At 35.6% G+C, this 26,683-nt stretch overlaps 1 long non-coding RNA gene across 3 annotated transcripts in view; it reads right to left on the bottom strand.

Annotated features, from left to right (window-relative positions):
* LOC109498582 overlaps positions 1-26,683 on the bottom strand; it is a 53,550-nt gene that overhangs the window by 12,931 nt on the left and 13,936 nt on the right. For 2 of the 3 annotated variants that reach the window (XR_006594928.1, XR_002740823.2), the window contains exon 3: positions 3,015-3,076. The exons of the other annotated variant lie outside the window; for it this stretch is intronic. This is a non-coding gene — a long non-coding RNA (uncharacterized LOC109498582). The remainder of the gene's footprint in view (positions 1-3,014; positions 3,077-26,683) is intronic. 3 annotated transcript variants of the gene reach the window in all.

The raw sequence follows: 26,683 nt of genomic DNA, 5'->3' as shown, positions 1-26,683 counted from the left end.
GATGGACCTAGAGAGCATAATGCTAAGTGAAACAAGAGAAAGATGAATACCATATGATCTCACTCATATGTAGAACTTAAGATACAAAACAAACAGACAAACAAAGAAAAACATGCAAACAAAAAACAAACTCTTAAAGACAGAAGAAACTGGAGGTTGCCAGAGGGAGGGTAAGTGGGGGGATCGCTGAGATTAAGAGTACACTTATTGTGATGAGCACTGAGAAATCCATAGAATTGTTGGGTCACTATATTGTACACCTGAAACTAATATACCATTGTATGTATGTTAATTATACTTCAATAAAAAATAAATAATAAAACTCAAAAAAAGAAAGAAATCTCACAATGAAATCAACTTCAACCAAAGCAAAGAGGATTCTCTCCCCTATTTTATGTGGAAATAACCCCAGAATGAGAAAGAAAGGCCGCTCAATAAGGAACATGAAATCTAGTCTCTTGAAGGAAAACAAAATCCTGAAACCCCAGGACCAATGGTCAGTGTATGTTGGTGGGGCCTCTGATGTGGTGAGCTGACCCACAGCAAGGTCCCTTCCAGGGGAGAGCTTCAGCCTTCTGAAGCTTCTTTAACCACTTTTTTGCATAGCAGATACAGCTCAGAAACCCAACGGGACTTTTTTTCGGAAAATGACTTCAGCTTTGTTCCTTAATTTGTCTGCTTCAACATCAGTAACAGAGCCAGAGAGCCCAGTGTGACAAATGCCACTGAAAGTTTCTCTCCCCAGGGGGCCACCTGCTCTACCAGATGAAAGCAAGGTCTAGTGACAAAGGGCATCCCCACTCTGGAGGATACTCAAGAAATTCAAAATACCCGGGGATTTTGACAGAGGACAGAGAAAAAAAAAGGAGCAGAGTGGTGGGAAATTCATTTCCAGAGTAAGTAGAATTGAATGGAAGTCATTTCAAAAAAGAATGACACATGCCTATACATTGTATAAAACAAACATAGACTGACAGAAACATGTTTCGCTTGCTTGCTGGAACACCTTTTATTAGACTCTCATGTAATAATTAATGGTCGCATACAAATTTAGTCAAACAACTCATATCAATTCCCATTTCTGTTATTTTAAAGGTACAGTCTTGACCATATCCATCTAATTTTTAAAAACATTTTTCTTTGAAAAATAGATGAAATGAGTTTCATAGTTGTATTTTTAGATGAATTATGGGTCAACAAAATTCCATACCTGAGAAACTTCTCAATGCATGGTTATGAAATTTTATGTTTACTTTTATACAGATAAATATCTAATTTTAAAAGTATATTTAGATTAATGGAGGATGAGTTCAATTATTTGAAATTCATAGATTTTTGTAAGCTTAAGAAATACCTCCTATCTAGAGGTTGCAACTTCATTGTAACTGAAATAGAAGAGAAAGAAAAAGTGCAAAGTAGGAAAAAGAAATCTTATACTGGGGGTTGGGAGGATTTGAGGGAATTGTCTAGGTACAGGACGTGATTTGCTCCAACACAGACATACTCTGAACTCAGACTTTGTCCAACACATTGATGAACTTAGGTGTCAAATCTTTTTGTTTTGTTTTGTTTTTTGTTTTGGGGTTTTGAGGGGGGTTCTGTTTATTTATTTGTTTGTTTGTTTATTTAAATTCAAATTAGTTAACACACACTGTACTATTGGTTTCAGTGATTCATCACTTACATATAACACCCAGTACTCATCCCAAGTGACCTCCTCAATGCCCATCACCCATTTAGCCTATCCCCTCACCCACCTCCACTTCAGCAGCCCTCAGTTTGTTCTCTGTATTTAAGAGTCTCTAATGGTTTGTCTCCCTCTCTGTTTTCATCTTGTTTTTCCTTCCCTTCCCCTGTTCACCTGCTGTGTTTCTTAAATTCCACGTATGAGTGAAAAGATATATCTTTCTCTGCCTGACTTATTTCACTTAGCATAATACACTCTAGTTCCATCCACATTGTTGCAAATGGCAAGATTTAATTCTTTTTGATCGCTGAGTAATAATCCATTGTATATATTTGCCATGTGTTATTTATCCATTCATCAGTCTATGATGGACATTTGGGATTTTTCCATAATTTTGCTATTGTTGTTAGCATTGCTATAAGCATTCGGGTGTCCAATCATGAACTGACTTTTAAATATTAAGTGAGTAGCTCATGAAAGTGTAAAAATTTGCCATAATGGCAGTTAATGATTACAACAAAGATTTATTGATCTCAAATTCTAAATTTCAATAATACTAAATTAACTGGCAAAGGAAAATAAAAATTCTAAAGATAAAATTTCCAAATAAACAAAGATGGACGTTATTGCTAAAAATTTCCCTTTAAAGAGGAAAAGTTATTTGGCAATATTAGCTATATTTCATCCTCGTGATGCAGTGCTTTCTTTTTAAATATATTGTTAAATTGGTTTCCATAAAACACCCAGTGCTCATCTCAACAAGTGTCCCTTCCTTGATTGGAATACTGTAAGGTGTCCAACACATGAAAGAAATTAATGTGAACTGCTGTGGCTGCAGCAAGATCCCAGAGACCAGAGTCCACACCTCAATGGCTGAGGTCCCCAAGGGACTGTATTCCAGTCACCCCCACCCCAGGAGTCAATTATGCAGGCACATCTCATTTTATTGCACTTCGCCTTATTGCACTTCACAGATACTGCATTTTCCTACCAATTGAAGGTTTGTGGCAACCTTGAATCAAGTAGGTCTTTTGGCACCTTTTTTCCAACAACATTCACTCACTTGTATCTCTGTGTCATATTTTGGTGATTCTTGCAATATTTCAAACTTTTTCATTATTATTTTACTTGTTATGGTGACCTGCGTTCAACGATTATGATTCACTAACAGCTCAGATGATGGTTAGCAATTTTTAATCAGTAAAGTATTTTTAATTAGAGTATATACTTATTTTTAGACATAGAACTATTACATACTTAATAGACTATGGTGTAATATCAACATAACTTTGGTATAAACTGGGGAAACCAAAAAGTTTTGACTCACTTTTTTGAGATATTCACTTTATGGCAGTGTTCTGGTACCAAACCCACATCTCCGAGGTATTCCTGTATTCAAAATTATTCATGAATATGGAAGGAAAAATCAATTCCAGCAAATAAGCCATAATAAATGAAGGTTATTTCTATATATTACTATAGACTGTATTCTAGGATGTATTATTAAAAAGGAAAAAGGCAAAGTAGAGAAAAAAATGTATTTCATTCTCATGATACCCAGAAAAGTAATATGAATACATGTGTATGTGGGCTTTCTTTTTTAAGAAGCACTAGAAAAATAAAATGAAATAAGTTAAATGTCAATCTATGAAGAAGGAAGAGAATAAGGTGGAGGATACAGGGTTACCAATTAAACTATTCGAGGGGCGCCTGGGTGGCTCAGTCGGTTAAGCCTCCGACTTCAGCTCAGGTCACGATCTCACGGTCTGTGAGTTCGAGCCCCGCGTGGGGCTCTGGGCTGATGGCTCGGAGCCTGGAGCCTGGAGCCTGCTTCCGGTTCTGTGTCTCCCTCTCTATCTGCCCCTCCCCCGTTCATGCTCTGTCTCTCTCTGTCCCAAAAATAAATAAACGTTGAAAAAATAAATAAATAAACTATTTGAATCCTTTTTATGTAGATTTGATTTTGAAACCATTTAAATATTTGTATATAATTTGAATAAAGAAATAAATTAAATGATCCCTAAAAATCAAAGGCAATTGTGTAATTAGTGGTATAAACACTCTAAGAGGAGGTATTGCTACGTTAACACATTATTTGACTGTACATCAGTAGTTGGATATCACCTAAGGACAAAAAGAACTAAAAAACAATATTAAAGAGATTTATTTCTATTCTGGTATTATTGGTGAAAACGATGGTGTTGTGTGTGTGTGTTGAGGGATAAAATACATTGTTGTGTTAGTCTTGTTGAGAATAAGTCTTTCCAATATGGCCTCATGATGTATTTTACCTTAAAAAAAAAAAGCATTTCCTAGTTGTATAAACTGCAAAGAATAATATGCCTAAGAAAAATTAGCAAATCTGTCAACCAAACCATGATCTTTAGATACTGTTTCTAATTAAAACGAACAAGGACTCCTTTGGAAAATGAGTGCAGGTCTCGTAAAAGAACTGTACCAAATGAACCTGAGATACGCTATTATATTAAAAAGTAAGAATGTAATCAGAGCTTCTGGAATGACTATATGAGGACTTCTACACATTCTCCCCAGAGTGAAACTATTTAACTTGTAAAAATCATAAATCACAATCATTTAGAGTCTCTGGAAATTGACCTAAGGTCATACAGCAAATTGAAAAGCACTTATTCAATAAAAAATACTAAACCTTGGAAAGAAGACTGGGTGTCTATGGTGTTTGAGTCAGGACCTATTTCCACCAGCCACCCCCAACCCCACTTGTGTTACTGAAGCTCTACTCCTGGTAGGTGTGACCAAGAGGACGGGGTCTCCTTTTATCCTTGTCCAGCTCCCAAGTATATAGCTATGATTTCACCCCAACAGGGGTTGACAGGATCTTCCACCTCTCTATTCTAGGAGGGGGCAGCCAAGAAGACTGAGGTTCCCTTACCCCAGCCAACTCCCAATCCTCTGATGGAGAATGGATCCAAGCTTTTGTAGACCAAGAATACTGAAGCCCTCATCACTGCCCCTCTTCAGTTTCTGCTTGTAAGACCTAGGTTCCACTTGAGAAGGGCAAGCTGAGAATACTACTTGTCCCTCCCAACTCTCATTCCTAAAGTGAAGGTATCGTTCTGCAAGAAGTGGGACACTACCTATATATCCAGTTCTGATGCAATAATGCACCAGAGGTTCTGCCCAGGGACAGAGGCAAGATAGCTGTTGCTGGTAGTTCCACAGATCTGTTAAGGAAATTATTTTATTAGGTACAAGATCTGGAGAAACAAGTGGAGGGAAATGAGCTGTGAAATCACAGGCAGCCTACATTGGAAGAAGTATGTTTCAAGAATTCGTCCAGGCAAACACTATACAAATAAAATAACAAAACCCAGAAACATCAACAAGCCTCTGGTGAGAAGAGGGCAGTAATCGGAATCCAGAATTGCTACCGTATATTATTTTAAATGTCCACTTTTCAGAATAAAAAGAGACATGCAAATAAACAGCATAGTGTGACCCTTATAAAGGAAAATGGTGGGTAATAGAAACTGTCTTTGAGAGGGTCAAAGATGTTTAGTGGAGCAAAATTTTTTAAAGTAGCTATTATAATAAGTTGAAAGAATGAAAGGAAACTATGTTTAGAGAATTAAGGGAAGTTGTGACACTGATGACTTATCAAGTAGAGAATGTCAATAAAGAGGAACTATTTTAAAAACAAATGGAAATTCTGACATTGGAAAGAATAATATCTGATATTGAAAATTCATAGAAGATATCAAATGATTTGAGCTGCTAGAGGAAAATAAAAGAATCAGAATACTAGAAGACTTATCATTTGAGATTATTAAGTTTGAGTAATAGAAAGAGAAAAGAATGGTTAACAAGGAATCAGTCTCCTGAGAGTAATGGGAAACCTGTCAGCACACCAATACACATGTATTGAGAGCATCAGAAGAAGAAAGGTAAAAAGGGACAGAAAAAATATTTGAAGAAATAATGCCTGAAAACTTCCACATACAAAGAAAACCATTAATCTGTACAAACAAAAAGCTCAACAAATTCCAAGGAGGATGAACACAAAAGGATCCACATTCAGATATATCACAGTCAAAATGTTTCAGGACAAAGACAAAGATAAAATCTTGAAAGCAATAGGGTAAAAACATAGCTTCACTATAAGCGAACCCTAAAAATATTAGTAAGTGACTTCTAATTAGAAATTATGGAGGTATAAGGCAGTGGGGCAACATACTCAAAGTGCCGTGGTCAGGGTGCGGTGGGGAAAATTTGTCATCCAAAAATCCTACATCCAGCAAAATTATCTTTAGAAAAATAAAGGCCAGGGGAAATCAAGTTGTGGCATGACAACATAGGGAACTCTTGTGACCTGCTCCCCCAGAGAAAGTGATGAAAATTATTTTTTAAAAAAACATATAGAGTTTCTAGAAATGGCCCTAAAGGCAAATAACAAAAGAAGAAAATCTATGAAAATTCAGTAAGATATGTGAGAGTGTGTGGTGGATGAACCCTCTTTGCCCCATTCCCATTTCGGGAAGGCCAAGAATATAGAATTTCCTCTCCCCCAGCTCCCAGTCACAGGGCTTTCTTCCCAGAAGGAGCAGGACTTCATTTCTCAGCCCGCCTCCAGCTTCTGATGACTGAGGCTAAGGCCCATGCAAATGTAGTGGAGAAGTGGGGGCTCCCTTTTTGCACCCACACCCCACTTATAGAAAGAAGGCTCTGTCATAGGCACTTCATGCTGAGAATACAGGGAACCCATTCACACTTTATCTGGCTCATGAAGTGGTGGCTCCATGACAGGAGGGGCAAACTCAGAAGCTGCTGTCCCCCTCTACCTAGTGCCAACTTGCTGTAATGAAGGTATCACTCAGAAGGAAGATTTCCATTTCTGCCTACCATCAACTTCAGACCACTGGCACAGAGAACTTGCATGGGGAGACAAGCAAACTATAAAACAGGTAGCTCCTAATCTCTTCCCAAAGAAAATGACTTCATTGGCTACAGAACATGGAGAAGCTCAAACCTAAGATCACCTACTCTCAGAACAGTGGAGGCTGTGGTGAAAACAATTAAGAGAACAATCTTGGATTTAATGTAAATACAGCCTAGACTTCAGGCCAGTTAGTTTGCTAGATAGAAACATAGAATAAGACAACTGAGGTCAGAAGTGGGGTCAGAACAAAGATCACACATGGGCACTGGAAAACATTCCTTCAAAGGAACCACAGTTGATTGGATCACTCCAATCTGTAGAGTGATTGCTCCAAGGCATTATTGAAAACAATAAAGAAATCAGCCAGCATTAGTGGAACATAACAGAGAAAGAGGGAAAGAAAACCCAATTAATACCACTGTCATCCCAGATGACTGTATACATACCCCCAAATGACACCTTCCTGAGAAGAAACAGCATTTACAGTGTGAGTAGTAAATAGACTTTCACAAAAATAGCCAGTCACTAAAACATGAACAAGTAAATAACAATAACAGGCCTGGGGTTGGGAGAGAATTACTATCCAGATTTCTTAAAATATATTATCTAAAGTGTACAGTTTCCAACAACAACAAACTGAGACAAGCAAACAGGAAAGGATGGTTCATGTACAAGAAAAAAGCAGTCAACATAAAAACTTTAAACAACAAAAAACTTTAAAACAGCCATTATAAATATATCAAAGAATGAAGTAAAGAATGAAAAAAGAATTAAAGGAAGATATGATGAGAATGTTGTATTAAAGAGAATACCAATAAAGAAGAAAAAATTCTGAAAGAGAACCAAAAGGAAATTCTGGAGTTGGAAGTACAGTTAGCTGGAAATTTTAAAATTCATTGGAGGTTTCAATGGTAGATTTGAACTGGCGAAAGAAAGCATCAGCAAACTCAAAAACACACTGAGAGAGATGGAACAAACTGAAAAACAGAAAGAGGAAAGAATGAAGAAAAATGAACAGAGCCTGAGAAAAATGTGGGACAACATCCATTGCACCAACATAGATAGGTGCACCTGAAGAAGAGGAGAGACAAAAAGGGGCAGAAAAATATTCATACAAATAATGGCAAAAGATTCCCAAAATTTATTGAAAATCAATAATCCACATATTTAGGATGTCAGCTAGGATCAACAAAAAGATCCACAAAATAATATAGTATAAATGCTGAAAGTCAAGGGCAAGGAGAAAATCTTGAACACAGCAAGAAAAAAATCTCATCACTTATGATGAAACCCCAATAATATTAATGGATGACTTTTCAGCAAAAATAATGGGACACAGAAGGCAGTGGCATAATATACTCAAAGTGTTTTGAAAAAAGAAGTCAACCAAGAATCCCGTATCCAGCAAAGCAAATGATATCCTATATCATTCAAAAATGAAGGTGAGGTAAAGACTCCCCCTGTTTTAAAAAACAAACTAATAAAACAAAATTGGGAGAAGTTGTTGCTATCAGACAGACATACAGGAAATGCTAAAGGAAACCCTTTATAATGAAAACAAGTGACACTCAACATGAATTTCAATTGATATGCACACACACAAAAGAGCAGTAGTAAAGGTAATTTTGTCATTATATGAAACAGAATAAATGCATATTTTTCTAATTTCTTTTTACATGGGATTTAAAAAGCAATTATATGAAGTAATATGTATATAATATAATAATGGACTTATCACATATAGAAATGTGACATGTGTATAATATATTTGCCAGTAAAACACAAAGGAGATGAGAGGGAGCAAAGCTGTACTGTGCCTAAGGAAGTGACCACAGATGATAAAGGAATAACTATAGTGTATTTTTTTACTTTTAAAATTAAACATATAATACACATAAAATATCACAAAAAGAGGAGATTGAATCTATACAGACTACAATAATGCAACTGTAATCTAAAGATAATTCCAATACATTAAGATGTATAAACTGAACCTAATATAAAGTTTAGTTTTTAAAAAAAACTCCAAAAATATAATGAAAATATCACTTACTGAAACTGAAATGCTATATCAGAAAATATTCACTTAACAAATCAGTGAAGGAGAAATAGAAGAATAAAAAAATATGAGACAGAAAACAAAAACTAAGGTGGCAGATATAAACCCAACTGTATAAATCATAGAATTAAATATGAATGGGTTACATAGTCCAACAAAAAGTCAGAGCCTGTCAAACTGGATTTAAAAAAATGACCCAGCTCTATGCTGGCTACAAGAGACATAGGTTCAAAGATAAAAATAGATTTTAAAAAAAGAATAGAAAAAAGATATAAAGAGGTATAGAAGAAGATTAAAAAAATTCTTGTGTACCTTATGGGATTAAATATTATATACTTATTATTACCAATTATTATCATTAAATATTAAATAGTAAACAGTACTACCCTTTGGTTGAGCAAGAGAGATCACACTTTAGAGGTCCTAAATATCACAAACAAACCAGGGCAAGCGAACATATGCCACACATTGATCCTTCCATCTTGAGATGAACAAAGTTCAGGCCCCAGGCAAATGCTTCTCTACATTCCTTGCCTTACACCCCCAAAACAAAGAATGACTGATGTAAAAGTCATGAAGGTTTGTGGGTCGTGCCATTGCCAACATCTGAGGTTGAATAGACTTCAAAGTATAAGGCGGATTTAATCAGTGGAAGCACAGAGCCAATATAAGTAAGTAAATAAGGACCAATTAATTTTCTCTCAGAAAGCATGAACGCAATAAATTCTCACATAGCAAAGCATTATCTCCCAATGATGCCAAACACTCACTTTCTTCCTTCTGTCTGTGTTCCATTTGTTTCCAGAAGTATCCATGAATTTTCATGCTATTTGCCACACTTGCATTTTTGTTGAGGATGAGTTATAATATTAAAGAATTCATGACTTTTAAATTTATATATATAAAATGTGTATGCATAAAACATGTATGTATAAAATATATATTACACACATCTATACATATATACATGTATGTATATATGTATACATTTGTATATGTACATATTTATGTATGGATGTAGCACATATGATTCTTTATATTTAGGAATTATGTGAACATTGAATGTATCTATTCTAGGAACTGAAAATAACATAATCAAAGTGGTCCAAGGATGCATATGTAATCTGCCTTTTTGCTTAATATGCTAGAATGAACATTATCTCTTACAACATGACTATTATATAACTAATTCCCTATTTCTGGACATCTATGTTTTTTTTTTTTTCCAATTTTTGCTTCCATAATCAGGGTTCTGATAAATAGCATTACTGTCAAAACTTTGCAAACATTCTTGGGATAATTTTCTAAAAATTACTTGCTGAGTTAAACACAAAATTTTTAATATGGACTATGATACTTTACAGTGATTAGTACTTATTTTAGTTAAGTAAGTTTAATAGACATTTGAGTAATAGTGTCTTCATTATAAAAAGTCTTGTGTATGACTCTCCATCATCTTTTTTGGATTTTTCACATAAATAACCATATTTAATTCATCACAGAAAAAATCACAAAAGCCAGAGAATCAAATTATATCCCCCCAAAAATGTCTCTCCCAGACAATCCTAGATTCCTGGCATGGCTCAGTTGGTTCAGTGTCTGACTTTTGATCTCAGCTGAGGTCATGGTTCCAGAGATCATGCCCCAAATCAGGCTCTGCATTGATGGCTCAGAGCCTGCTTGGAATTCTGTCTCTCCTTCTCTCTGACACTCCTCTCCTTGTGCTCTCTCTCTCTCTCTCTCAAAATAAATAAACTTAAAAACACATACACAAAATTATGGGGCATCTTGGTGGCTCATTCAGTTGGTTAAGTGTCTGACTTCAGTTCAGGTTATGATCTCAACATTTGTGACTTCGGATCCTGCATTGGGCTCTGTGTTGACAGCTCAGAGCCTAGAGCTTGCTTTGGATCCTGTGTCTCCCTCTCTCTCTGCCTGCCCCTCCCCTGCTCATGCTTGCTCTCTCTCTCTCTCTCTCTCCCTCTCTCTCTCAATAATAAACATTAATTTAAAAAAAACACAAAATTTAAAAAAAAGATTCTCTCTCCTACTCCTTCTGCCCTTCCCTTTTCCTCTCTCTCCCTCTCCCCCATCGCCCAAAAAAAGAAAAAGTAAAAATAAACAAATAAATAACAATGGACAATCCTAATAAACTTGGAATCTTTTAAAAGATGTCACATACACTTGGACAGAATAAGTGTGCATATATCACATGTGCATGTATTTATATTTGATATTGCACTGATATATTTTATCTATTCATTTAAATGACCATTACAATACATATGTCTTATAAAGACATTTGAGTGGGCAGCTACACACAGAAATGAGCTGTGACTTGGAGCATTTCTCTCATGTGAAGCTTCTGTAGTTCAAAGAGAAATTTTCTGCTTTGGGTAAATATTTATTTACGAAAGGAAACTAACAGCAACAAAACTTCTTACCACTTCTTTTTAAAATCAAGCTTACTTTAAGTGAAAACACAATAAATATTCAGTAATGGAGAACAGAACCTAAATTCCTGAATAAAAACTATTTAATACCAGATAACAAAACAGTCATTCAAAGGAAAGCTCATCTTAAACTATTTATAGCATAACCATCTTGGGTTGTAGGAAGGCTTTTATGTGTTATTTGGTTCTTCGGGTTATTTCCACCAACATATGTATAATCCTTTTGTGTGATTTTGAAGGGAACTATACAACGAAATAAATATATTGGCTAATTCATCTATTAAACTTTAAAGTTCATTTACACAAAAATATTATTGCCATATTGGCCAAAATATGGCTCATCATCTATAAGCATCATCTGTATTTTGCTACTATGTTTTTTAACAAGAAAACAATTAATACTTGTCTTTATGTAACACCATACTAAAAACTAGTGAGCATTTGCTCATTAATTAGGAGTTTCAAACAAAAGCATACCTGATACAAAACTGCATTAAATAGAATTCCTGCAAAAAATGGGCACCTTTTGGGATGAGCACTGGGTGTTGTATGGAAACCAATTTGACAATAAATTTCATATATTGGAAAAAAAAATGTGCTGATTTACAGGTCATATAGTTTAAATATTTGCATACGAATTTGGCACTCATCCTTCTGACTTAAGTATGATAAACATGCAGAAATGATGCATAGTAGACAAAATGAAGATGTCATTTTTCCTCATGCCCCCACAGCTCACTCTGCTACCTCTTTTCTTCAAAAATCTCTCTGCTAAGGTCTGAATGTATGTGTCCCACTAAAATTCCTCTGTTTAAATCCCATGATGGTATTCAGAGGTAGGGCCCTTGGGAGGTGCCTTAAGCCATGAGGGTGGAGCCTTCATTAATGGGATTAGTGCTTTAGAAAAGAGACTCCCCTTCTACCATGTAAAGACACAGCAAGAAGGCACCTTCTATGAACCAGAAAAAAGGGCTCCCATCAGAATTTGACATGTTGTTGCCTTGATTGTGAACTTCTCAGCCTCTGTAACTGTGAGAAATAAAACCGTTGCTCATAAGCCACTATCAGTCGGTAGTGTTTTCTTAGTGACCCAACCACACTGAGAGACTGACCCTATGCTGCTCACTGAGAAATCCTCTGGTTAAATGAAGTGGTAGTAAGTTATTGAAAGGGGACTTCCATTTGCCAGACCATGTCGTGACTTTTAGCCTCATCTTGGACTGTTTCAAAACAATGCTCATGGTGAATCTAGTCCAGGTTAGGCCACACCTCACACATCAGTAAAACCCCATGAGCTGTAACTTCAGTCAGGAAACCCTATAATCAGAACCTAACAACTAATCTAATGCAGGCACACTTGGGGGTAATAATTATCAGAGTGAGGGTGAGTATGTGAGTGTGTGGCAGGGCAGGAGTCTTGATTTTAGTAAGAAAAGCTATCTGTGAATATTCTGTTCTCAGATTATTCAGGATTTTCTCTGAATTCTAAGACATTTCTCTGCTAAAGCTTTGGCTTCCCAAAACAGTAGTTGTCCTGAAAATAAAGACGCTTTATATCCTGGCTTCACTGTGACCAGAGCTACTTACACTTGTCCTTGGCCTTTTTTTTTTTTTTTTTTTTTTTACTCCAAGTTAATTTCATACTACACTAAAATCAGAAAAGCACACTGAGTCTAGATGCCTTCCGCCCGCATTAGTGGTAGCTGGACAGAAATGTCACCACCTCAAAGAAATGGCTCTGCCAGAGCATCTAGCAAGGTTTCATATAATGTTTTAACTAGGCAGAACTGTACAAAAAAGTATTTTTTTAAAAAGCAGAGCATTAATATGAAAAGCAATATTTTTAGGAACTATAATTATTTTTTGATTAACTTCATACTATTGCATTTGAAGTAAAATGGTCCAATAATTACATCCCTAGACATTTCTAATCTATATTTTCATAAAGCACATAGTGCTTTTGTTCCCCTCCTAAAGTAAGGAAATCATACTGCAGAAAAAGTACAGATTAAAAAAAAATGGACACATTTAGCTTCAACTTGTTACAAACTGAAAACATTTGATGCATTATAAACTTGTCTATTAGGAAGCAAAGGTTTTTATGGCCCTCTTGACATGCTTTGAGTTTCTCTTTAGACGTGTCCTCTCATAGCTAAGAGAAGAAAACGTGTTTAAAATTTAAATGGCTATTTATTTGTTGAAACTAAAATGTGCTGTCCAGTTTCAGCAAGGATGGCAGACTGAGAATAGAAGCTGAAACACTGACTTGGTTTCATGGGGTGACTCAATCCATTTTCCTTTGCCTTGCTTTGGATTCTCTATGAAATATGGAAATAATTACATTGATCAATGTGAAAATAGTATGAGATCACATTGTCTCATCAGAAGATCAGTAGAATAAGAATGGTGATAAAAGCCTAAACTGTCCTTCCTTCCACATGACTGTAGATGGATGAGCCACTTTACAGTGAGGCATCCCTATTTTTTTCTCAGTAAAATAAACAAGTGGAACTTAACATTGACCTTCACCCCACATTTTTCAACTGCTGGCAAAGTGTGGCAATTATGAGGTCCTGGGACAAGTCAACTTTCTTGTACTTGACCTTTACAGTCCTTCCCAGCCTAATAATTGTATAGTGTTTATGACAGCCAGCCTCTGAGATGATCCTCAGTGATCTCTCCCTCTTGGAATTCATGCCCTTGTGTAGTTTCCTTCCATCTCATCCCAGGATTGGTCTGTGTCAATAATGCATATGACAGAAATGATTGCCTATTATTTCTGAAATAAATAAGGTTATGAAGGATTATCCCTTCTCTCTCTTCTCTCTCTCTCTCTCTCTCTCTCTCTCTCTCTGTCTCTCTCTCTCTCTCCCTGTCTTTCATGGATCTCTTGCTCTGGAAAAAGTGAATGCAGCTACCAGAGCAGAGACTCACAAGTGGAAACTACCATGGGAACTACCATGGGAAACTACTGGGGATGGAGAACCTGAATTGTAACTGAAGAATTGCTGAAAGTTTAGCGCAGACAACTCTGAGAGTTAAAAACTCCAGGGGAGGAGAGGCTCACTCAGTTAAGTGTGCAACTCTTGATTTTGGCTCAGGTCATGATTTCACAATTTGTCACGCTCTGCACTGACTGTGTGGAGTGTGTTTGGGATTCTCTCTCTTTGCCCCTCTCCCCCCCCCCCAAAATAAATAAATAAACTTAAAAAAAAAAGCTTCAGGGGACCTAGTCATAGAGGTGACTCACATATTATAGGATTTAACTCCACGAGTTAAACCAGGCTCCCACAGAAAATATCAGAGAAAAATCACTTGGGATTCTGGCAGGAAAAGTGAAGGAGAAAGAAATCCCTTCTCAGATAAACAAAAATTGAGGGAATTTTTTTCCAGTAGACCTGCCTTGAAAGAAATGTTAAGAGAAATTCTTTAGAGAAAAGGAAAATTATATAGAATGGAAATTTGCATCTAAAGAAAGGAAGAACGTCAGAAAAGAAATAAGTGAAAGTAAAATAAAAACTTTCATTTTTCTTATTCTTAATTGAGCTAACAGATAAGTTTCTTCAAAATAATAATAGCAACAAAGCATTCAATTATGTATGCTTTTGCATATATCAGATATACACAAGATATATGTATAAGTATATATATGTGTGTGTGTATATATATATTCACATATACCTAATACACAAATATACACATATGTCATATATACACAAGATATATATAATATTTATATATTAGAAGTATATATATACACTTAATACAGAAATATACATATGTATGCTTATATATAAGTAAAATGAATGACAGCAATGATACAAGGGATGGGAGGGAGGAATTAGGATTATTTTGTTATTATAGGGTACTCCCACTTCCTATGAACTGATATAGTGTTATTTCAAAGTGAACTTGAATTTGTTATCAATGTATGTTGCAAACACTAAAAAAAAACTATTAAAAGTGTTTTTAAAAGAAGTATAACTGATAAGCTAAGAAAGGATAACACTATATGTGTCAAAGAAGAAATATCAAGAGTAATTTTAAAATAAAGAAAATATGAGGCGCCTGGGTGGCTCAGTCGGTTAAGGGTCCAACTTCAGCTCAGGTCACGATCTCGCGGTCCGTGAGTTCGAGCCCCGGGTGGGGCTCTGGGCTGATGGTTCAGAGCCCAGAGCCTGCTTCCGATTCTGTGTCTCCCTCTCTGCCCCTCCCCATTCATGCTCTGTCTCTCTCTGTCTCAAAAATAAAACGTTAGAAAAAAAATTTTTTAAATAAAGAAAATAAAAACAGAACATCAAAATTTGTGTGATGTAGTGAAAGCAGTGCTTAGAGGGAAATTTATAGCATCGAATAAATATATTAGAAAAAAAGAAAGATCTAAAATCAATCATTAAGAAGTTTCTACCTTAGGAAACTAGAACAAGAAGAGTAAGTTAAATACAAAATAAGTGGAAGAAAAAATAATTAGAGCGGAAATTAATGAAATTAATTTTGAAATTGAAAACAGGAACTCCATAAAGATAATAAACAAAATCAAAAGCTGTCTTTTTAATTTTTTAAATGTTTATTTATTTTTGAGAGAGACAGAACACGAGCAGGGGAGGGGCAGAGAGAGAGAGGGAGAAACAGAATCTGAAGCAGATTCCAGGCTCTGTGCTGTCAGCACAGAGCTCGACACGGGGCTCGAACTCACAGACAGCAAGATCATGAACCTGAACCGAAGTCAGCCGCTGAACTGACTGAGCCACCCAGGCACCCCAAAATCTGTCTTTTTAAAAGATCAATAAAATTTATAAACATCAGCCAGGTTAACTAAGGAAAAAAGGGAAAGGACAGAAATGTTATGAATGAAAGAGGGGATGTTACTACAAATTCTAAAGACAATAAGAGGATAATAAAGAAATACTACAAACAACTCTATGCCCATATATTTAATAATCTACATGAGATGGACTAATTCCCTAAAAGATGCAATTTGCCAAAATTCACAGAATAGAGTATCATTCAGATATATTTATTAAACATATTGATATATTAAATATATTGATATATTAATATATTAATTAATTAATTAATTATATTAATTAATATATTAGTATATTAATATATTAAACATATATTAAGCATATATCTATTAAACAAATTGGATCAATAATTAATAATCTTCCAAACAGAAGGCAGTAAGCCCAGATGGATTTACTGGTAAATTCTACCAAACATTTAGGAAACAAATTATATACATCCTCTACAATCTGTTTTATAGAAGAGAAGCAGAATAAATAGTTACTAATTCATTATATAAGGCCAAGATTATCCCCAAACCAATACCAAAGACATTACAACAAAAGAAAACTACACGCTAATATCTCTCATAAACATAGATGCAAATATCATCAGCAAAACAGTAGCAAATTTAATACAACAATATATAAAAGTAGTTATATACCACAATCAAGTGGAATTATCCCAGATATGGAAGGGTAGTTCAACATTCAAAAATTAATAATATGTAATCCATTACACCAGTAGGCTAAAAAAGAAAGCTCATGGTCATATCAATAGATGCAGAAAGAGCATTTGACAAACCCAATACTCATTAATGATACATACTCTTGGCAAAATAAAAATAGATGGGAACTTCCTCAACTTGATAAAGAATATGTACAAAAACCTATAGCTAACATCATATTAATGATGACTAACTTGAAGCTTTCCTGCTAAGATCAGGAACAAAGCAAGGATATCCCCTGTCACCACTCCTTTTCAATATCATACTGGAATTCGTAGCTAATGTAATAAGATGAGGAAACAAAAAGTATACAGATAGAGAAGGAAGAAATAAAACTCTCTTTATTCACAAATGAGAGAATTGTTAATGTAGAAAATCTGAATCAACAAAAAAGCCTGCTTCAACTAAGTGATAATAGCAAGGTTTCTGCATATAAAATTAATATATAAACGTCAAAAGCTTCCCTAAATACCAGCAGTGAACAAGTGGAATTTGAAATAAAAAAAACAGCATCACTTGTATTAGCATCTCCCCAAAATGATATACTTAAGTTTAAATCTTGTACAAAATATGTACAAGATCTATATGAGAAAAACTGCAAAACTCTGATGAATGAAATCAAAGAATAAATAAATAGTTACTCTATGTTCATGGAAAAGAAAATGTCGTGTGGCGCCTGGGTGGCTCAGTCAGTTAAGTGTCCAACTTCAGCTCAGGTCATGATCACATGGTTCATGGGATCGAGTCCCGTGTCAGGCTCTGTGCTGACAGCTCCAAGCCTGGAGCCTATCTCAGACTCTGTGTCTCCTCTCTCTGCCGCTCCCACTCATTCTCTCTCTCTCTCTCTCTCTCTCTCTCTCTCTCTCTCAAAAAATGAATTAACATTAATTTTTTAAATAAAAAAAGAAAAAGAAAGAAAGGAAGGAAGAAAAAAGGATGTCAAGATGTCAATTCTTTCCAACTTGACCTATATATTGTGTTAAATTTCAGTCAAAATCCCAAAAAACTATTTTATGGATATCAACAAAATGACTAAAGTTTATATAAGCCAACACAATGCTGAAGAACAAAACTGGAGGACTGACATGATCTGACATCAAGTCTTATAATAACGCTACAATAATCAAGACAGTGTGATACTGGTGAAAGAATAAACAAATAAATCAATGGAACACAATAGAGGGCCCAGAAATAGACACATCTAAATATAGTCAGATCTTTGACAAGAGAACAAGGGCAATACAATGGAAGAAAGATAGTCTTTTCAAGACTATCTTTAAAGGTCTTGAAGCAACTGAACATCCACAAGGAAAGAAAGAAAGAAAGAAAGAAAGAAAGAAAGAAAGAAAGAAAGAAAGAAAGAAAGAGAAAAGAAATAAAAGAAAAGAAAAAAACCCAGAAATCTAAAGACAGATTTTACCCCTTCACAAAAGTTAATTCAAACTGAATCATAGACCTAAATGTAAAACACAAAACTATAAAACTTCTAAAAGATAACATAGAAGACCTAGATAACATACCTATAGCACCTATATAGGTGTTTAGATACAACACCAAAAGCATAATCTATGAAAGAAATAGTTGATAAACTGGACTTTATTAAAATTAAAAACCTTTACTCTGTAAAGGACAATGTGAAGAGAATGAGGGAAAAAAGCCACAAACAGGGAGAAAATATCTGCAAAAGACACATCTGATAGAAGATTGTTAGTCATAATATGCAAAGAACTCTTAAAAGCCAACAATCTGATTGAAAATGGGCCTATGATATTAATAGACACCTTATCAAAGAAGATATACAAATGGAAAGTAAGCATATTAAAAGATCCTCCAGACCAAATGTCATCAGGAAAGTGAAAATTGAAATGACTATAAAGTACACTAATACCCTGAGAATAGCCAAATTCTAGAACACTGATAATATCAAATACTGGTGAGGATATGGAGCAGCTATTTCTGAATGTTGGTTCAGTCATGCTTAAATTCTTCTGTCATTTTTATCAAGTCTAATCTTAAAGACAACCCCTCCAGGTAGGTAGTCCTTTATTATTTTTCAAACTGAACCATCATTCATTAAGTGCTTATAGTATGCCCTGGACAGTTCTCAGTGTCTATGTGCATTTTATAATTTAATTGTAAGCACTCAATGAAGTATATGTTCTTACTGTTCTTATTTTACAATTAACTTTATGAGAAGTAACTCTGAAAGTCACATAACTAAGAGGTGCCAGAGCTAAGTGGGCTTGTGGCCAGAGCCCATACTATTTAGTTGTATGCTAAGAAGCAACCCTCAGTGAATGTAGCCACAGAAAGGATTATGTCACTCTATGCAATGCCCAACAGTTTTGCAGAACATATGACTTTGAGTGGAAGAACTCTATCACAAGTATATAAACAACTTACAAAGGTCAACACCCAAAAAACAAATAATCCAATTAATAAATGGGCAGAAGACATGAACAGACATTTCTCCAAAGAAGAAATCCAGATGGCCGGCAGACACATGAAAAGAGGTTCATCGTCACTTGCCATCAGGGAAATGCAAATCAAAACTACAATGAGATATCACTTACATCTGTCAGAATAGCTAAACTCAACAACACAAGAAACAACGGGTGTTGGCAAGGATGTGGAGAAAAAGGAACACCTGTGCACTATTGGTGGGAATGCTAACTGGTGCAGTCGCTGTGGAAAACAGTGTGGAGATTCCTCAAAAGGTTAAAAATAGAACTGCCTACAATCTAGCAATTGCACTACTGGGTATTTACCCATAGATTACAAAAACACTAATTCAAAGGTATTCAGCATTATTTGTAATATCCAAATTATGGAACTAACACAAGTGTCCATACATTGATGAATGGATAAAGAAGATGTGGTATATATACACACAATGGAATATTATTCAGTCATAAAAAAGAATGAAATCTTGTCATTTTCAACAATATGGATGGAGCTAGAGAGTATAATGCTAAGTGAAATAAGTCAGAGAAAAAAATACCATATTATTTCACTCATATGTGGAATTTAAGAAACAAAACAAATGAACAAAGGGAGGGGGTAGGGAGAGAGAGCGAGACAGAGACAGAGACACAGAGAAATCAAGAAGCAGACTTTTAACTACAGAAAACAAATTGATGGTTACCAGAGGGGAGGTAGTTGGGGGGGCGTGAAATAGGTGATGGGGATTAAGGAGTGCACTTGTGATGAGCACCAGGTAATGTATGGAATTGTTGAATCACTATATTGTACATCTGAAACTAATATAGCACTGTATGTTAACTACAATTTAAGTAAGAACTTTAAAAAATAAGCCCTACCATGATCAAGCAATAAAGAGGCTTTAGTGGTGAGATTATTGAGTAGGAAGGAGGGGCACCCTGACTGGGCAGTTTTTTCTCCACTAGAATCTCAGCTAGTGATACAATAAAGCTGACTGAGGATTGGAGATTTTCTGATAAATACGATCCTTCTGGTTGAAGTCCCTGCCTAAAAAAACAAACAAACAAACAAACAAAAAACTAGTTAACACATAAGTAGTGACTTCAATTTATAAAAAAAGGAATTAATTTTTAATTTTTTAATTTTTATTTTTTATTTGAGTTTAATAAATAATATTACTTTAGTTTGGGTGTACAACAGAGTGATTCAACTTCTCTGTAAGTTATGCTATGCTCACCACAAGTGTAACTACCATCTGTCACCATACAAGACTATTAGAATATTATTGACTGCATTCCTTATGCTGTGCCGTTCATCCTTATAACTTATTCTGTAACTGGAGGCCTGTATCTCCCACTCTCCATCCATGTTGCTAATGCCCCCATCCCCCACTTCTCTGGCTACCATCAGGTTGTCTTCTGTATTTACAGATCTTATTCTGCTTTTTGTTTGTTTGCTTCATTTGCTTTGTTTGTTTTTAAGATTCCACATGTGACTGAAACAATATGCTGTTTGTCTTTCACAGTCCAACTTATTTCAGCATAATACCTCCTAGGTCCGTTCATGTCACAAATGACATAATCACATTCTTTTGTGGCTGCATAATATTCCATTTTATTTCTATTTATGTGGTATATATAACATATCTTTCTTACCTACTTGTCTATTTATTGATGGGCACTTTGTTTTTTTTTTCAATATATGAAATTTATTGTCAGATTGGTTTCCATACAACACCCAGTTGATGGGCACTTTGTTTCCAAATCTTGGCTGTCGTCAATAATGCTGCACCAACACAGCAGTGCATATATCTTTTTGAATTAGTGTTTTTTTTTCAATAATTGCCCAGTGGGGAATTATTGGATCATATGGTATTTCTATTTTTATTTTTTTTGAGGAATTTCCATACTGTTTTCTATAGTGGCTGCACCAGTTTGCATTCCTAGCAACGCTGCGCGAGAGTTCCTTTCTCTCCACATCCATGTCAATGCTTATTATTTCTTGTCTTTCTTATTTTAGCCATCCTGGAATTAATTTTTTTAAACAAAAACTGCCATGAAACCCAAGATCAAAAAAAGATAAAGCAAACCTACTCTGCTCTGTTGAAACAGATATGGGAGGCTTGGAGCTTCATCTGTTAGTTTCTTCATCTCCAGTTTCCAGAAATCCTTGGGGGACTTTAACACATAAGAGAATACACAAGTTTTTATAAAGCAGGAGTGCTCCAAGCTGGCTACACGTTAAAATCTCTTGGTGAATTTGTTAAAATACAATTCAATGAGTTAAAGAAAACCAGGAGTACAATGTTGAGCAAATAGGAAATATCAATAAACAGAGATAAATTATTAAAAGGAATCAGAAATTCTGGAGCTGAAGACATGGTAACAGAAATGAAAAACTCATTAGAGGATTTCAATAGAAAGTTTGAGGAAGCAGGGGAGCCTGGGTGGCTCACTTGGTTAAGTATCTGACTCTTGGTTTTGGCTCAGGTCATGATTTCGTGGTTCATGGGTTTGAGTGAGGAGCCTGCTTGAGATTCTTTCTTTTCCTCTCTCTCTCCCCTCCTCTGCTCTCTCACTTTCTCTCAAAAACAAATAAACTTTAAAAAAAAGAAAATTTGAGTAAGCAGAAAAATGAATCCACTAACTTGAAGATAGATCAATTGAAATTATCCAGTTTGAAAGGAGAAAGAAAAAATGAAGAAACATTAAGAGTCTAAGAGACTTGTGAGACACAAGTATATACCATATACATGATGGCAATCATGGAGATGAGAGAGAAAAGCGGGTAGAGAGAATATCTGAAAACTAATTGCTGAAATTTTCCAAATTTTATTTAAAAAAAAACCTGAATCTACCATTACAAAGCTCAATGAAACTCAAGAATGACAAATGAAAGAGATCTGCACCAAGGCACATTCTAATCAAATTATGAAAACGCAAGGACAAAGAGAAAATATTAAAAGTAGCAAGAGAAAAATAACTCTTTACATAAACATAATCCTCAATGCGATAATCAGCAGATTTCTCATCAGAAATCAATATGATGAGAGGGGAGGGTAATGATATTTTTTAAATGCAAGGAAAAAACAGGGGCGCCTGGGTGGCTCAGTCAGTTGAGCAGCTGACTTCAGCTCAGGTCATGATCTCGTGGTTTGTGGGTTCAAGCCCCATGCCAGACTCTGTGCTAACAGCTCAGAGCCTGGAGCCTGCTTCAGTTCTGTGTCTCCCCCTCTCTCTGCCCCTCCCCTGCTTGCACTCTGTCTCTCTCTAAAATAAATAAACATTATTTTTTTTTAATGCAAGGGAAAAACAAAACCCTGTCAACAAAGAATTCTATATCTGTGAAAACTGTCCTTCAAAAGTGAAGGAGAAATGATAAGTGAGTAGCAAAAGAATAACTGAATGAAGGAATCATGTATCCTTTACAAAAGTTCCATTACCTTCACTGACAAATATATCAAAGTCCGAAAAGCATTTTTGATGGAAATTGGCAAACTGATTCTCAAAGTCATTTGGAAATACGAAGGACTAGAAGAGTCAAAATAACTTTGAAAAGGAAGAAAATGTTTAGTGGACTAAAATTCACTAATTTTAAGACTTGTTTAAAAACTACAGGACCCAGCAGTAGCACTGCTAGGAATTTACCCCAGGGATACAGGAGTGCTGATCCATAGGGACACTTGTACCCCAATGTTTATAGCAGCACTCTCAACAATAGCCAAATTATGGAAAGAGCCTAAATGTCCATCAACTGATGAATGGATAAAGAAATTGTGGTTTATATACACAATGGAGTACTACATGGCAATGAGAAAGAATGAAATATGGCCCTTTGTAGCAACGTGGATGGAACTGGATAGTGTTATGCTAAGTGAAATAAGTCATACAGAGAAAGACAGATACCATATGTTTTCACTCTTATGTGGATCCTGAGAAACTTAACAGAAACCCATGGGGGAGGGGAAGGGAAAAAAAAGAGGTTAGAGTGGGAGAGCCAAAGCATAAGAGACTCTTAAAAACTGAGAACAAACTGAGGGTTGATGGGGGGTGGGAGGGAGGGGAGGGTAGGTGATGGGCATTGAAGAAGGCATCTTTTGGGATGAGCACTGGGTGTTGTATGGAAACCAATTTGACAATAAATTTCATATATTAACAAAATAAATTAATTTAAAAAAGTAAAATAAAATAAATAAAAAATAAAAAATAAACTACAGGAATTGGGGTACCTGAGTGGGTCAGTTGGTTAAGTATCCAACTTCAGCTCAGGTCATGATCTCACAGTTTGTGAGTTTGAGCCCTGCATCAAGCTCTGTGCTGATAGCTCAAAGCCTGTAGCCTGCTTTGGATTCTGTATCTCCTTCTCTCTCTTCCCCTCCCCCACTTCCACTCTCTTGCTCTCAAATAAATATTAAAAATAAATAAATAAAAATAAAAGCTACAGTGATCAACATAGCATAGTTGGTACAAAGACAGACAAGTAGGTCAATGAAAGAGAATAGAGAATCCAGAAATAGAGCATACATTGGACAATTGATTGTCTACAAAGGTTCAAAGGCAATTCAGTGGAGAACAAATAGGTTTTCAACAAGTGGTATGGAGCAAGTGGATAACCACACGCCAAAAAAAAAAAAAAAAAAAGGAACTTCAAATCCATATACAAAAATTAATTAAAAATGGATTGTAGACCTAAATGTAAAACCTAAAACTATAAACCCTCTAGAAGAAAATATCGAATAAAACCTTCATGGCCTTGAGTTACGCAAAAATTTCTTAGGTATGGCAGCAAAAGTATGGTCCATGAAGAACAAATTGGTCATTGTATTTCATCGAAAATAAAACTTTTGTTTTCTGATCCACATTGTGGTATTCATAAAAGAATGAAAAGGCAAGCCACAGATTGGGAAAACATGTTTACAAAGCATGTATCTGATAATGGAGTTGTACAGAATATAGAACCTTCAAAACTCGATAACTTTAAAAAAAACTAACAAATGGACAAAACAGACACTTGACCAAAGAAGATATATGAGTGGTAATCACATGAAAAGTTTATCAACATTATTAGTCTCTAGAGAAATGCAAATTAAAACCACAGTGACATATCACTAGACATATGTTAGAATGGCTAAAATTAAAAAGGCTGATCATATCAAATGTTGGCAAGAATATGGCCCCATTCACCACTGGTGGGGATGTAAAATGATACAATCACTTTGGAAAATAGTTTGGTAGTTTCTTCAAAAGTTAAATTTACACATTCCATTTAATGCAGTAAAGATGAAACCATATATCCGTTAAAGACTTGTAATAAATGTTCATGGTCACTTTATTTGTGTTAGCCTAAAACTGGAAATAAACCAAATGTCCATAAACTGGTGAATGCATAAACAAATTATGGTCTATCTATACAACAGAATATTACTCATTAATCAAAAGGAAAAAGGAATATTGATAAATGCAACAGCATGGATAAATCTCAGAACAATTATGGTGAGTGAAAGAACCCTTATCAAAAAGAGAGAGAGAGAGAGAATACCCTATATGGTTCTATATGTATAAAATTCTAGAAAATGCTAATTAATTTACAGATCTATAGTGTCATAATGCAGAAGGGTGGTTGCCTCTTGTGGAGTGGTGGAGAGGGGAGCAGTTGCAGGAAAAGGCAGATGGAGGAGTATACAATGGTGCACAAAAAAACTTTTGGAGATAATAGATTTGCTCATGATCTTAATTGTGATGATGGTTTCATATGACAAAAAGAATCATTTTACACACTTTAAATAAGTATGGCTTATTATATGTCTACTAAACCTCAAGGATGCTCTTAGAAACATGTCAGAAAGAAGAATGCAAGTCTTCATTGTTCATCATACATTTACTAAATTTCTGTTCATTTGTTTCTGGTCCGAATCTTCTCTTTGTTTCCTATTGATGCCTTGAGGGTGACAGGTTTAATACTTTATATTTTAATCCTTAATTTTGATATTTAGTTCTATTTACAAACTTAGGTTTCACTATAATATGAAGCAATAAGTAGACATATCTAAGCCTCTAAAGATTGTTAGGACCATGTCCAGCCAACATCAAGGCCAATATTCTTGATGCCTAGATCTGTATACTAAAGTGTTACTGAAAATGTATATTTCTGGACCTCAGCCTGACCTACTAAGTCAGGATCTACAAGGGTTGGCCTCAGGGTGGGTATTTTTAAGTAAGCACCCGAGATGATCCTTAGATACAGTGAGGCTTGAGAGCATTTGACTCCCTTTTCCTTTCACTGTGAAACTACTTAATCCAGATACTTTTCTGACCTCTACACCACAGGTAAATAAACTTCCTCTATAAAGGGCTACATAATTGCTTTAGACTGTCACACCTCCTCAACTATGCCATAGAAGCAAGAGAGCAACCAAAAGCTAAAGTAAAAGAATATCATGCTTTCAGCCAATAAAATTTTATTTACAAAATAGCTACCTGGGTAGCTCAGTCAGTTAAGCTTCCAACTCTTGATTTCAGCTCAGGTCATGATCTCACAGTTTGTGAGTTTGAGCCTCATGTCAGGCTCTGAACTTCCTTCCAGTTAAGTCAGAACTGCTGCCAAAACCAGTAGCCGCTCCTCTTCATATTGGGACTGCACCCGCAGTCACTGCAGGGGGGATTTCTTTTTAATATTTGTTGCCTGAAATCCAGGGGAACGGGAAAGCTCCTCTAGGGCCGACCTGGACACTAACCCTTGGGAAAAAAAAAGGGCTGCAGGAGCCTCCCCAGGAAACTTCCATGTCTCTGGAGGTCAGATACAGAGCTTCTGAGTTCCTGCCCTCCCTAACCCCCCAGTCCCTTCCCATTTTCTCCAACCTCTGCCCCATCTCTTGAGGTCATGTTTCTGGAGACCAGACGGACACCTGAAATAAATGTGTGCTTTAGAGTGAGGCAGACAAGGGTTCAAATTGCAGGCCTGCCACTTTAAGCCAGGGAATTTTAATGAAAATATAAGAGATTATTCTCTCTGAACCCCAGTTTCTGCATTTTAAAAACTATGAATTGAGGATAATAATAAATATATCAAAGAATTGTCCTAAGATTTGAACAAAATGATAAAGGTGAAAGCCTGACAGAACAAGACACCCACTTGATATCAGTTTTTATAATTATATTTCAATAACAAAGAGCATCAGAGACTAAATGGATATGATCTCTATACTTTTTAATACACTTTTTTATTGCAGAACAGTTCTAGATTTATACAACACTGGTGAAGATAATATAGAAAGCTCACGTATACCCCCAAACCCAGTTTCCCCTATTGGCAATATCATACAGTTGTATGACACATTTGTCACAATTAACGAGCCCATATTGGCACATCCTTATGGACTAAAGTCCACACTTGATTCAGGTTTCCTTAAGTTTCTTACTTGTGCTCCCTTTCTGTTCCAGGACCCAATCCAGGCACCACGTTCCATTCAGCTGTCATGCTGTCACCTTCACCTTCTCCAGACTGTGACCACTTCTCAGATTGTCCTTGTTTTTCATGACCTCATAGTCTTTGGGGAGGGCTGACAAGGACTTAGTAGGAATATCCTTCATATGGGTTTGTGGGGGTGTTTTCTTCA

Source organism: Felis catus, chromosome A3 (genome assembly GCF_018350175.1).
Source record: "Felis catus isolate Fca126 chromosome A3, F.catus_Fca126_mat1.0, whole genome shotgun sequence".
Classification (NCBI taxonomy): Eukaryota; Metazoa; Chordata; class Mammalia; order Carnivora; family Felidae; genus Felis; species Felis catus.
The sequence above is the reverse complement of the archived record's forward strand: the minus strand, read 5'-3'. Positions and strand labels throughout refer to the sequence as shown.